This window comes from Pristis pectinata, chromosome 8, assembly GCF_009764475.1.
Source record: "Pristis pectinata isolate sPriPec2 chromosome 8, sPriPec2.1.pri, whole genome shotgun sequence".
Classification (NCBI taxonomy): Eukaryota; Metazoa; Chordata; class Chondrichthyes; order Rhinopristiformes; family Pristidae; genus Pristis; species Pristis pectinata.
In genome coordinates, this window is record NC_067412.1 from 91456746 (window position 1) to 91470543 (window position 13798).

Genomic DNA, 13798 nt, shown 5'->3' on the forward strand with positions numbered 1-13798 from the left:
AGGCCAAGGACGCCCTGGCAAATGCCACAATGCTTGTACACCCTGGGACAGATGTCCCAACCGCCCTCACGGTGGACGCATCCAACACCACGGTTGGTGGAGTACTGGAACAACTAATCGAAGGCCGTTGGCAACCCTTGGCATTTTTCAGCAGGCACCTTAGACCACCCGAACTGAAATACAGCACTTCTGATCGGGAACTTCTAGCGCTGTACCTGGCGGTCCGGCATTTCTGGTACTTTTTGGAAGGCAGGTCTTTCACCGCCTTCACTGACCATAAGCCTTTGTCCTTAGCCTTCTCCAAAGCCTCTGATCCCTGGTCAGCTCGTCAGCAGAGACATTTGTCCTACATTTCCGAATTCACAATGGATGTCCAACATGTCTCCGGGAAGGACAATGTTGTTGCTGACGCACTTTCCAGACCAACCATCCACAGCCTGTCCCTGGGTATCGACTACAAGGCCCTGGCTGACGCACAGCAAGCCGATGACGAGCTGCCCAGCTACAAAACCGCAATCTCGGGCCTGCAGCTCCAAGATTTCTTAGTTGGTCCTGGTCAGCAGACCCTCCTTTGCGACATCGCAACAGGTCAAACCCGCCCTATAGTTCCTGCAGCCTGGCGGAAACGCGTTTTCGATTCGATACATGGGTTGGCACACCCATCCATCAGATCAACTGTCCGGCTGGTCGCCAGCAAGTTCATCTGGCATGGCCTATGCAAACAGGTCAGGGAGTGGGCCAGGACTTGTCAGCACTGCCAGACATTGAAAATCCAACGACACACCAAGGTCCCGCCACAGCAGTTCGAGTCTACCCGTAGAAGGTTCAACCACATCCACGTCGACCTCGTAGGCCCTCTGCCGGTTTCAAGAGGGGCCCGGTACCTGCTTGTCATCGTTGACTGGTTCACGAGGTGGCCAGAGACAACCCCTCTGTCTGACATCATGACTGATTCCTGTGCCCGGGCGCTGCTCACAACTTGGATCTCACGTTTTGGTGTTCCAGCCCACATCACTTCAGACAGAGGCACCCAATTTACCTCCGGCCTCTGGTCTGCATTAGCAAACGTGCTAGGGACGCAGCTGCACACCACCACGGCCTACCACCCTCAATCAAACGGGTTAGTGGAACGTTCCCACCGCCTTCTGAAATCAGTCCTGATGGCCCGCCTGCAGGGTCTTAACTGGGTTGACGAACTGCCTTGGGTCCTGCTCGGCATACGCACTGCCCCCAAAGAAGACCTCCACGCTTCGTCAGCTGAACTCGTGTACGGAGCGCCCCTGGTCGTCCCAGGGGATTTCATACCCTCCCTTCAGGACCAAGGGGAACAACCCACGGCAGTCCTGCAAAGACTGCGCGAGAGTCTGGGCAACTTGGCCCCGATTCCCACTTCGTGGCATGGTCAAACCCCGTCCTGTAAGCCCAAAGAACTACGAGACTGTAGGTTTGTTTTCGTTCGCAGGGGCACACCTTGGGCTTGGGCACCGTTGCAACGACCATATGAGGGGCCGTTCTGAGTTATCAGGAATAATGGGTCCCCCTTTATTTTGGACATTGGGGGCAAGGAGCAGGTCTTCATGACGGACCGCCTCAAACCGGCCTGTTTAGATCTACAACAACCGGTCGAGGTTCCAGCGCCGCGATGCAGAGGCCGACCTCCTAAGCAGCGGCTAACACAGCCCATGGACCTTGGAGACCGTATCGCCGGTTCTTTGGGGGGTTGTGTAGCGACTCACCATCTGAGCAAGCGAACTGGCTCGGTGGTCAGGTCGCGCGTCGTTGAAGCGGCGAGGCCCAAGATGGCAGTGGGCCTTCGTCTTCCCCGAGCGACAGGGAGAACCCACGCGCGGGAAAGGTTTGATAGCGTGGCGTATACGTCATTGCCGTTTTGAGTGGGCGGGAACAGGCTCTCTTAAAAGGCCGGCGCAAGACAGGAAAATAAACCAGTTCTGTTCTGAAACTCTACGACTAGTGTCTTGTGTTCATTCCACGGTAGCAACCGCTACAATGGTATTATTTGTACTTTGTACTTAAGTGTATCAGTCAAAAAGAACTAATTGTATGAAGCCCGTGGTGGGGCTGTCATTGTGACCACTTTCTTTTCTCAATTCTCATAATGTAAACATCACATCCAAAAATTGCACAACGTTTTAAGATATGGACACTAGAACATGCACACAGGACACGTTATAGCAAAAGAGTCCATTGAAGCTTCTTATGCTCCCCACAGAGCAACCTTCTATTATTGGGAAATACAAAGATTAGGGCCAACAGTTTTTGATGCACTAAGGTCCTGCTTTAAACTTTTTAGTTACATAGACAGGTCACATGTGCGATGTCTTGACTGAGGTGTGGTGTATGGAGAAAACAAAAAAGGAATTGATTTTAGAAATGCACTTAAATTATGACCTTGCATTCAAAAGACTCTTAGATTGTAAGTGGGCTAACTTAATACATAATAAGACTGACTTGTATAGATGGCCTTCATCAGTCAGGGCATTGAGTTGGGATGTCATGCCACAACTGTACAAGACATTGGTGAGACCGCACTTGGAATACTGTGTGCAGTTCTGGTCACCTGTGTATAGGAAGGATGTCATTAAGCTATAAAGAATGCAGAAAAGATTCACAAAGATGTTACTGGGACTGGAGGACTTGAGCTATAAGGAGAGGCTGGATAGGCTGGGGCTTTTTTCCCTGGAGCATAGGAGGCTGAGGGGTAACTTTATGGAGGTATATAAAATCATGAGGGGCATTGATAAGGTGAATGGTCATAGTCTTTCTCCCAGGGTAGGGGAATCTAAAACCAGAGGGCATAGGTTTAAGGTGAGAGGGAAAAGATTTAAAAGGGATCTGAGGGGCAATTTTTTCACACAGAGGGTGGTGGGTACATGGAACGAGCTGCCAGAGGAAGTGGTAGAAGAGGGTACAATTCCAATGTTTAAAAGACATTTAGACAGGTGTGTGGATAGGAAAGGTTTAGAGGGATCTGGGGAAATGGGACAAGCTCAAGTAGAAACTTGGTCGGCATGGTTGAGTTGGGCTGAAGGGCCTGTTTCTGTGTTGTTTAACTCTATGAATCTATGAGTCTGTGGGGAAACAGGCAAATGAAAAGGGCAATGCGTAGATCTGAGGTTGTAGGAAAACAGACAAAGAAGCAATGAGTAATTGGTGGTAGTTAGTTATAATAATATTAATTGAGCGTTTAGGGCAGGCACGGTAGTGTAGCAGTTAGCATAATGCTTTTAGAGTGCAGCAACCTGGGTTCAATTCCGGCCGCTGTCTGTCAGGAATTTGTACGTTCTCCCCATGTCTGCGCAGGTTTCCTCCGGGTGCTCTGGTTTCCACCCACATTCCAAAGACGTACGGGTTAGGAAGTTGTGGGCATGCTACGTTGGTGCCGGAAGCATGGTGACACTTGCGGGCTGCCCCCAGAACACTCTACGCAAAAGATGCATTTCACTGTGTGTTTCAATGTACATGTGACTGATAAAGATATCTTATCAATTGAAGTATCACCTGATGTTTCAATTCAGATGGGCCTTATTTGTTTGACTTTTTTAGGGGAAAGGGAGGATCACAGGTGAGCTAGACTCCTGTGACATGTAAATTGAAAGGTGGGTGTGCAGAATTAAGTGAGGCAGATCAATGAATCAAATTAATAATCAACTGATATATATAAATATCTTCACAAATATATATAAATTGCAATTAGGTATCTCCATTTATGTATTTTGAAATTGGGATCCCAAAACTAATGATTTAAAACATGACCAACTCTGCAAAGAATGAAACAGGATGAAGAAGATAGCAAATGAATAACAAATGATTTTTGAAAATCAGCCAGAAATGCAAGGTTGGAAAAGAATAGGAGATTGTACAAGGATGTAAGATAATATTTTGATAGTATTGGAAGAAGAAGTACAAGTATAACAGCATAAACAAAATAGATAAAGACAAGAAAGACAGTGACGGAGACAGATTTGAATCCTTGAGTTAAGGTTGTTATCTCTCAGTTAACTACTAGACTTTTCCTTGCAATCTGTCAAAATGTGGGTGCAGATTTTGGATGAGTTCTGTCAGGACAGAAGCACACACTTGGCAGAAGATGTGAGTATTCTCTTTGAGGTTTGATGAAACTCTGAAGTCATAAATATTGATGTTGAAGAAAAACAGTGTGGAAACAGCAAAAATAACAAATGGTAGCTGTTGATTAGGTTTGTGGCATCTCTGTATGAGGTACTGAAATAAGAAAGAAGGCTTTGAGCAGTTCAGTGACGAGATGTTGGTAGTAATTTGAAATTGGAATGACTAGTAGGTGCTATCAAATTTCTATGCTCTTTTACTTTGTATACTAAAAAATGCCAGCTACTTTACCACTTTCTACCGTGATTCTGATGAAACTGTTATGTGGTTACCAATCTGTAGTTCCATCCCTACCCCTGGACATTATAAAATTGTAAGTATTAACATTGATACTGGAGGTAGTATTTTACCTCCACAATAAGACACTAATCATTTGTTGCCATGCTTAAATATCCCAAGGACCCACAGTGCACAACCAGTTGGATTGTCAGACTCCTAAGAGCTTGCATGGTGGCAATTCTGTACACTTCAGTCTGTTGGTTTGACCAAGTTAATTTAGCAGTGGGGCAGGGTAAGTCCTACTGCATGTGCACTGTAATATTGCAGTTAATTCAAAGGGAAATCATGCATAAACAATGTAAGAAGCAGTGTCATTTTAATAGTCCTTGGCAATAATTACTTTGAAACTGAAAAATATCAACACTAAACACTTGATTTTCCAATTATACTGGACATGCATTATCTGGAATAGTCTGGATTAGTGAAGAACATACAGAAGTTGACATCAACACAGATAAAGTTGTATTAAGGTGCTAAAAACTGTTGGGTGGCAAATTCATTTAAAATTACCGCCCCCTTCACAAAAAGAATAACAGACAAAATCAGTCAGGTTTCCTGCTTCGACTTCTTGCCATTTGACTGCTGTGATATGCACTGCCATCACAATTGCCTTCCCTTTTGCTCTCCCAGTGAAAAGAAACTGGAGACAGGCTGTTATGAAAAATATTCTCATTATTATATTATAAAAGGAGTTGCTTTTGTGATTGCTTACATCTGCTCCTTCTGTATACATCTCCTCCTGTGCTGGCATTAAACCTCTGAGTAATCAGCAGTGATATGTTGAGATTAAAACCAATACACTGTTGACTTGTTTTGCTTTTATTTTCTAGTGTAAAATAAAGAACTACAGTCAAGCTTCATTATAAATAGTAAAGACCACTTTGCAGCAGTTGGATCAAGTTATCATTTTGCTTTATGGAGATAAACATAGAACATAGAACAGTACAGCACAATACAGGCCCTTCGGTCCACAATGTTGTGCCGACCTTTAAACCTCGCCTAAGACTATCTAACCCCTTCCTCCCACATATCCCTCTATTTTAAATTCCTCCATATGCTTATCTAGTAATCTCTTGAATTTGACCAACGTACCTGCCTCCACCACTACCCCAGGCAGCGCATTCCATGCCCCAACCACTCTCTGGGTAATAAACCTCCCTCTGATATCTCCCTTGAACTTCCCACCCATTACTTTAAAGGATTTGTTTAAACGAACTTTTGAAAATCAATCCTCCGTTAAATGGAGGATTGATTTCAATATGGTTATATATTTCCTTCTGACATAAAAGGAGTCCATTTCAATCCATCAAGTCCATGCCGGCTCACAGAGCGATCCCATTCCCCACTAATTTTCCCTGTAACCTATTCTGCCCACATTCCCATCAGATCTCCCCAGATTCTACCACACCTCTACACATTGATTTGCCGATTGCTTCTTAGAAACAGTTCACTGGAGGTACCTCTCGTGTGGTACTATGGATAGGAACATTATCAAACCTTGGACCAGGAAAATGAAAGCTCCACTGGAGAGAGGTCATGAGTATTGTCACGAGTGGTTTAGCACAGGGAATTTGCTGGCCCTCTCAATGCTGTCACTCATGGAAACCTCAAGGGAGCAAAAAAATCCATTTTTAAAAATCCTAATAAATCCTTGCCAAGAGTGGGAAACTTGAGATCAGCAGATTAACTAGTCAATGAGTTAAGTTAACACAACCAGCTTCTGAGGTGTCATAGCAGTAACTAACCAGAATTGTTTCCATGTTCATACATAACATATAATAACTGCTCTGTGAAAATACTAACTGAAGGATTATGTCAACTCAGATGTGAGTCGTACCTCATTGATTCTCCCTTGGGATGATAGGCTGTCTTTCCATTTACATTCTTTCTTTTCAAGCTCCTTAATGAAATTTCCTTCACCATGGGGAAAGAATGCCTTTGCTGGTTACATCGCAATCATATTTGCTTTTAATGTAATCAGTGTGTCACAACCCAAGCAATGTTTCCCCAGCAGACTGGATCTCTTTTTTCCTGAGGATCGAAGGCTGTGAGGGGTGGCGTAATAGAAGTCTTTAAAATTAAGAAGGGTTTGGTAGAGTGGACGCAGAGAGAGTGTTTCCGCTGTGGGAAAGCGTATGAAGTCATCAGTACAACAGGAAATCCAATAGTGAATTCAGAAACATGTCTTTACCAAAATGTGGTGAGAACGTGGAACTCGCTACCATTGGCAGTACTTTGAGGCAAATGGTATAGATGTACTTAAGTGGAGGCTGGGCTGGGGAAATGGAATAGAGGATTATGCTGATAGCTCTAGATCAGGAAAGATGAGGCTTGGACTAATGGAACAGGTAAACTAACAGAATGGACTAGTTGGACCAAGTGGATTGTTTCTAAGTCAGAGCTTTTTAGGTTAAGTTCCCTTTACAAGGTAAAAATCAATGAGTGGCAGTGAAATTTCCTCTGAAATTTTTTTTCTTTATCGTAGCTTCTGATGCTTAATTGGTTGGATTATTACAACATTTCTGGCAGGCAGGGATTGAGGTCAAGCAGACAGGGGAGGTAAAGATGAGGCAGCAGCAGTGTGTTTACAGTGAACAAAGACCCACAGGAACTAAAGTGGTGCACAAAGTGGTCCACATAGTCCCTCACTCTCCCTTCAAGATGTCCAGATAAAGGGTCTCGACCTGAAACATTGACTGTCCACTTCTCCCCCACAGATGTTGCCTGAATCACTGAGTTACTCCAGCACCTTGTTTGTTACTCCACATTCCAGCATTTGCAGTCTCTTGTGTCTCCTACCCATTTCCCATATCTTTTCATCCCATTCTGAGTCTCAGATTTAAAACTAATATCTAGCCCAGCATTAATTGTTATTTGCTGAAGAAAGTTCAAGCCTTCTATTACACTGGAAAGAAATAAATGAGGTGTGCATTTCTTTAGCACCTTTTATATCCCTTTCACTTTGTTTCAGTGCTCTCCACAGTAAGTGAAGTGCTTCTGAAGTGGGCTTGTTATTTTAATCCAGCAAACATCGTAGTCAATTTGTGTACAGCAAGTTCTCAAAGGTCTGCTAAAATCGGAAAATCTGTTTTGGTATTGTTGATTGAGGGATAATTAACGGCTGGGATTGCAGGAATAACTCCCTTGATTTTCATTGATGTAGTGTCCTTTATATCCAACAGGACCACAGTTTAACATCTCAGCTGGATGATGGAACCTCAAGTAATGTGGCACTCCTTCAGCACCACAATGAAATGTCAGTCCAGCTTCTGGTTCTCATGAAGACGGAGTGCAATCAGAGGAAGGTTTATTACCCAGAGAGTTGTTGGGGCATGGAATGCGCTGCTTGGGGCGGTGGTGGAGGCAGGTACATTGGTCAAATTCAAGAGATTACCAGATAAGCATATGGAGGAATTTAAAATAGAGGGATACGTGGGAGGAAGGGGTTAGATAGTCTTAGGCGAGGTGTAAAGGTTGGTGCAACATTGTGGGCCGAAGGGCCTGTATTGTGCTGTACTGTTCTATGTTCTATGATCTAAATTGAAGTCCTGAAACTTCTGATCCCACAGGCAAAAGTGCTACTCAGTAAGTCACAAAAACACACTTGGCCCTCAAATAAAAACCGGAAGATCCTGGTAACATTCCGCAGGTCAGCCAGCATCTGTGGAAAGAAATTCAGAGTTAATATTTCAGGTTAAAGAACCTTTGTCAGAACAATGGCACAGGCAGTAGAGCTGCTGCCTAACAGCTCAACTGACCTGGGTTCGATCCTGACCTCTGGTGCTTTCTGTGTGGAGTTTGCACGTTCTCCCTGTGACTGCATGGGTTTCCTCTGGGCGGTCTGGTTTCCTCCCACATGTCAAAGAATTGCGAGTTGATAGGTTAGTTGGCCCCTAGTGGATAGTGAGCGGTGGAAATTGGGAGGAGTTGATGAGAATGTGGGGATAATAGTTTGGAGGGAAAATGAGTGGGGGAATGGGATTGATGGGATTATTCTGTGAGCAGGCATGGACTCAATGTCATACAGAAATGTGGAAATCTAATAATTTTGCTGCGGTAAGAAATATAAAATACATCTGTAGTTCAGACATGAGAAAAGCACTGTGATGCTGGAGGAACTCAGCAGGCCAGGCAGCATCCATGGAGAAAAGCAGATGGTCAATGTTTCGGGTCAGGACCCTTCTTCAGTTTGCTGTAGGAACAGCACCTCGTTTTCCGTCTTGGAAGCTTGCAGCCTAACAGCATGGATATTGAATTCTCCCACTTTAAGTCATCCCCACCCCCCTTCCCCACAAACCCCCCCCCCACCACCATGCTTCTTCTCTTCTTCCCTTTCCTACCGTATCTCTTTTTCCTACCTTTTATTTCCTTTCAGCTCTCCCCTCCTCCCCCGCACCTGCCTATCACTATCTATTACCTGCGTCTACCTATCACCACCTCGTGCCCACCCACCTCCCCTCTTTTGTCCACCTGTCACTGCTCTGCTTTTCCCTCCTATACATTGGGCTTCCCCTTTTCCTATCTTCAGTCCTGAAGAAGGGTCCTGACCTGAAACGTTGATCGCCTGCTTTTCTCCACGGACGCTGCCTGGCCTGCTGAGTTCCTCCAGCGTCATCGTGTTTTTCATCTATATTCCAGTCCTTTGTTTCTCTTTCTGCAGTTCAGACAAGTGATATCACAGTTGAGTTCTGAGGAAACACAGGAGACACAAGAGACTGCAGACACTGGAAATCTGGAGCCACAAACAATCTGCTGGAGGAACTCAGTAGGTCGAGCAGCATCTATGGAGGGAAATGGACAGTCAAGATTCTTCATCAGGACTGGATAGAAAGAGGGGAGATAGTTGGTATAAAAGGGTGGGGGGAACGGGTGGAGCAGGAGCTGGCGGGTGATAGGTGGAAGTGACAAAAGGCTGAAGAAGGAGTTCTGAGGAAAACTGTGTTTAATGGTGATTAGCAGTGTCAGCTTTAATAGCAAACAAAAGCAGATTTAATGGACCACCCGGTGAAGAACAACAGCACCCCTATCATTAATGTGATTGATGGAGATATTTGCCTTTCTTTGTGTGGCTGTCTCTGTGATTGGCCATTACTGATTTGTGTGAGCCATAACAGAATGGATGACTGCAGGCAAGCAAAAAATCAATTTTAAGCTTTGTTTGTCAGTATTACTATTAATGTAGTAAAGTCATGTGATATTATTAATGCAATTCCTGTGAAATTGTTTCCATTTTAATAGAGCCATTAATGGATTTAAGATAAACTTGTTAATGCCTTTCTAATAAGCGCAGATAAGGCAATACCATGTAATCACTTCTGCGATAAGTTTATAGTTCATCCTCTATTCTTTTTATTTCCATTCTTAAATAATCTGACAGCATTGACATAATCAGAAGGGAGCGATACTTAGTTCCCCCCTAGAGGGAATTTACAAACATTCAACAGAAAATATCCACATGGTGGTTTCTGCATCAAAATTGTTGCCTGATTTCAAAGCAATTCTTCATATGTGAAGTGCTTTGAGATATTGAAATGATGTGAAGAGGTGCCACCTGAATATAATTCATTGTTTGCACTGTTTTCAGAGGAGGGTGCAGAAGTGGAGGACACAAGGTGCTGTGTTTGCGGGCTTGAGTGGAGCAAGAAAGCTGAGAGATAAGAAAACGTTAAATTATCATGGCTAAAGGAATGAGAAGAGTTAGGGACAACAGCTTGCCAACATTTGCAGAAGTCAGATTATCAAACCCCCCCCATGAAAAGCACCTGAATCCACTTCATCCCTTACGTCGGTTGAGGGGAAGCTCTCTGGTTATTCACCTCAAACATTTATAAAGAGAAGGGAGACCTTCAGCCTAGAGGGCCAGGGAGGAGGACTGGAGAAGGTGTAACATTACAGCAATTTGTATTCATACAGCGTCTTTAATATGGTGAAGCATTCCCATGTGCTTCACACTTTCTTTGTAAACTGTAACACAATATTCTGCATTATGTTTATCCTTTTACTTCCTCAATGTACTTATGCATGGAATGATCTGTCCGGATGGCATGCAAACAAAAGATTTTCATGGTATCTTGTTACACGTGACAATAGTAAACTGAATGTTAGCATTCATTTCAAGAGGACTAGAATATAAAAGCAAGGATGTAATACTTTGGACCTTGGCATCTGATTTTCAATCTGCATGATTAGCAGCATCAGAACAAAGCCAAATAAGCTTTGGACCATCAAGCAGGGCAGAAAGTTATGTTTGTTCTGGGAGAGGGAGAGAGAGTGGGAGTAGATTCCCTAGTGGGAGACCTGAAATTTTCTGCAGTACATTTGTTAAAACACAGCCTTTGATAAAAACTTGATTAAGCTTTCCTGGTGAGTTAGCCTGATTGGCTCAACGTGGACCCAATTGGTTGAATGACCTTCTTCTGTGTCATAATAGGTAAGTAACTGATCACACATGTGAATGATCCTGTGCCCAGGTATTCTGGGCTTGATAGTTCTAATTTGTGCCTTTAATCTGTATAGAAAAGGCTAGAGGGATATACAGTAGGCCAGAGCAGGCAAATTTGACTAGCTCAGATAGACATCTTGGTTGGCATGGACGAGTTGGGTCGAAGAGCCTGCTTTGGTACTCTATGTAGCAGTTAGCGAAACGCTTTACAGCGCCGGCAACCCGGGTTCAATTCCGGCCACTGTCTGTAAGGAGTTTGTACATTCTCCCCGTGTCTGCATGGGTTTCCTCCGGGTGCTCCGGTTACCTCCCACATTCCAAAGATGTCCGGGTTAGGAAGTTGTGGGCATGCTATGTTGGCGCCAGAAGTGTGGCAACACTTGCGGGCTGCCCCCAGAACACTCTACACAAAAGATGCATTTCACTGTGTGTTTTGATGTACATGTGACCAATAAAGATATCTTATCTTGTCTTAATGTGGCCAATTAACCTACCAACCTACATATTTTTGGGATGTTGGGGGAAACCAGAGCACCCAGAGGAAACCCATGTGGCCACAGGGAGGATGTGCAAACTCCACACAGACAGCACTGGAGGTCAGACTTGAACTTGGGTCACTAGAGCTATGAGGCAGAAGCTCTACTAGCTGTGCCACATTCAGTAAGATCACAGTAAATTCTAGAGCTTTGTGTTTGAACAGCAGAAGACACGGCCGCTGAAATTGGAGGAAGTAAATTCGAGGCACACGTGAGACCAGAATCCAACGAGCCAGTGATCTTGGAGGACTGTAAGGCCAGAGGACATATGAGAGATAGAGGAGTGGAACTCTGGAGGGATTTGAAAATATTAAATATCAAAGAACTGCTTGACTGGGAATCAATACAGGTCAGCTATCATATAGGTGATGTGTTATCAGGACTTGTTATGAGCTGCACAATTTTGGGTAAGCTCAAGTTTACAGAAGCCGGAATGTGAGAGGCCAGCTGGAATAGTTGGCCTCCCACGGAGAACATAGGAATAGGTAGCAAAGGAGTGGACGTACTGAGACTTACTGATTGGTATGTCAGGGACACATCAAATTGAGTAATAGTCACCTTCAGCCCAGTTCCCTAACAAGGCTCTTTCTCAGTCAGTTATCTCAAGGACATGACTTACAGAAGCTGCTGCCTTTAGCCTGTTAGATGTTCTTCTCAAAGGGAATTTAAATGTTCAATATCCTGTATTTAAGGTATATACACAAAGCAGAAAACAACATGTTTTGAAGACCGATTTACAAGGGAATGATAGTAGTATGGTTTCCTTTTATTTTTCATTAATGTGATGTGGAATGTTTGATGCTTAATGAAATCTTATTATTGCTCTGTATAGGAATGTCATTTTGTAACTCATTAGGAGCAATGCAAATATTATTATGCATAAATGAAATAGGACTTGACAGCTGATGTTACATCTGCCACATTAAAGCAGTCAAGCCAACCATAATTTACACAGCCCAACAAAATCTGTTATCTCATGTATAATAATTCATCCAACCACATCAATGGGATGATTTCTCAGCAAGCTCTTGCTCATTAGCATCCGCATTTACTAAATTCTATAGTGTCATATTGTTAACATCTTTTTCTGGTGCATACCTTTACAGAGGGTTCAAACGAAACGACATTTACAGTATGCAGTATATTCTGATCATTCATCCACCACATTGTGGGATCAATATTTATGTTCAATAAAGTTAAAATACAGAGTTAGGAGGGACCAATTAAGGTGGGGAGGCTTGGGACTGGAAAACAGTTAGAAGAGGATAAAAATTCAAAAACCTGCAGATGCTGTGGATCTGAAATAAAACCAGAAAATGCTGGATATACTCAGCAGGTCAGGCAACATCTGTGGAATGTTTCAAATCGTGATGAAGGGTCTTCAACCTGAAACGTTAAACCTGTTTCTCCTACCACACTTGTTCCCTATCCTGCCCAACCTGTCTCCCTGACCTGTTTTTGTTATTATTGGTTTATTGGTTTATTATTGTCACACATACCGAGGTACAGTGAAAAACTTGTCTTGCATACTGATCGTACAGGTCAATTCATTACACAGTGCAGTTACATTGAGTTAGTACAGAGTGCATTGAGGTAGTACAGGTAAAAACAATAACAGTACAGAGTAAAGTGTCACAGCTACAGAGAAAGTGCAGTGCAGGTAGACAATAAGGTGCAAGGTCAAAACAAGGTAGATTGTGAGGTCAGAGTCCATCTCATCATATAAGGGAACCGTTCAATAGTCTTATCATAGTGGGATAGAAGCTGGTGGTATGTGCCCTCAGGCTCCTGTATCTTAATTAGGGGAGGCTGACCATTAAAGAGTTATCATTTGCATGCACTTCCAGTAACTTTATTCCAGTTAGTCTGGACTCTGCATGAGGCTCACATGCTGTAAGTTATACCACAAACACATACCATAAACAGAGTAATACATCTGCCCAAAATAATGCTTTTTTTTGAGACAATCCAAGCATAACGCCATTACAGTGCAAGCAACCCGAGTTCAATTCCTGCTGCTGTCTGTAAGGAGTTTGTACGTTCTCCCCGTGTCTGCGTGGGTTTCCTGCGGGTGTTCCGGTTTCCTCCCACATTCCAAAGACGTACGGGTTAGGAAGTTGTGGGCATGCTATGTTGGCGCTGGAAGCATGGTGACACTTATGGGCTGCCCCCAGAACACTCTATGCAAAAGATGCATTTCACTGTGTGTTTCGATATACATTTGACTAATAAAGAAACCTTATTATTGTGACTAAATGATGCAAAATAAATCTTTTAAAAATATGTTGCCCTCCAATATCTTAATGAGAAAATGTACGTGAAAATCTACTTGGCATTAAATTCTCAATTAAACTGGCAAGTTGTGGCTATAAAGCTCTTTGTTAATTTATTTTGC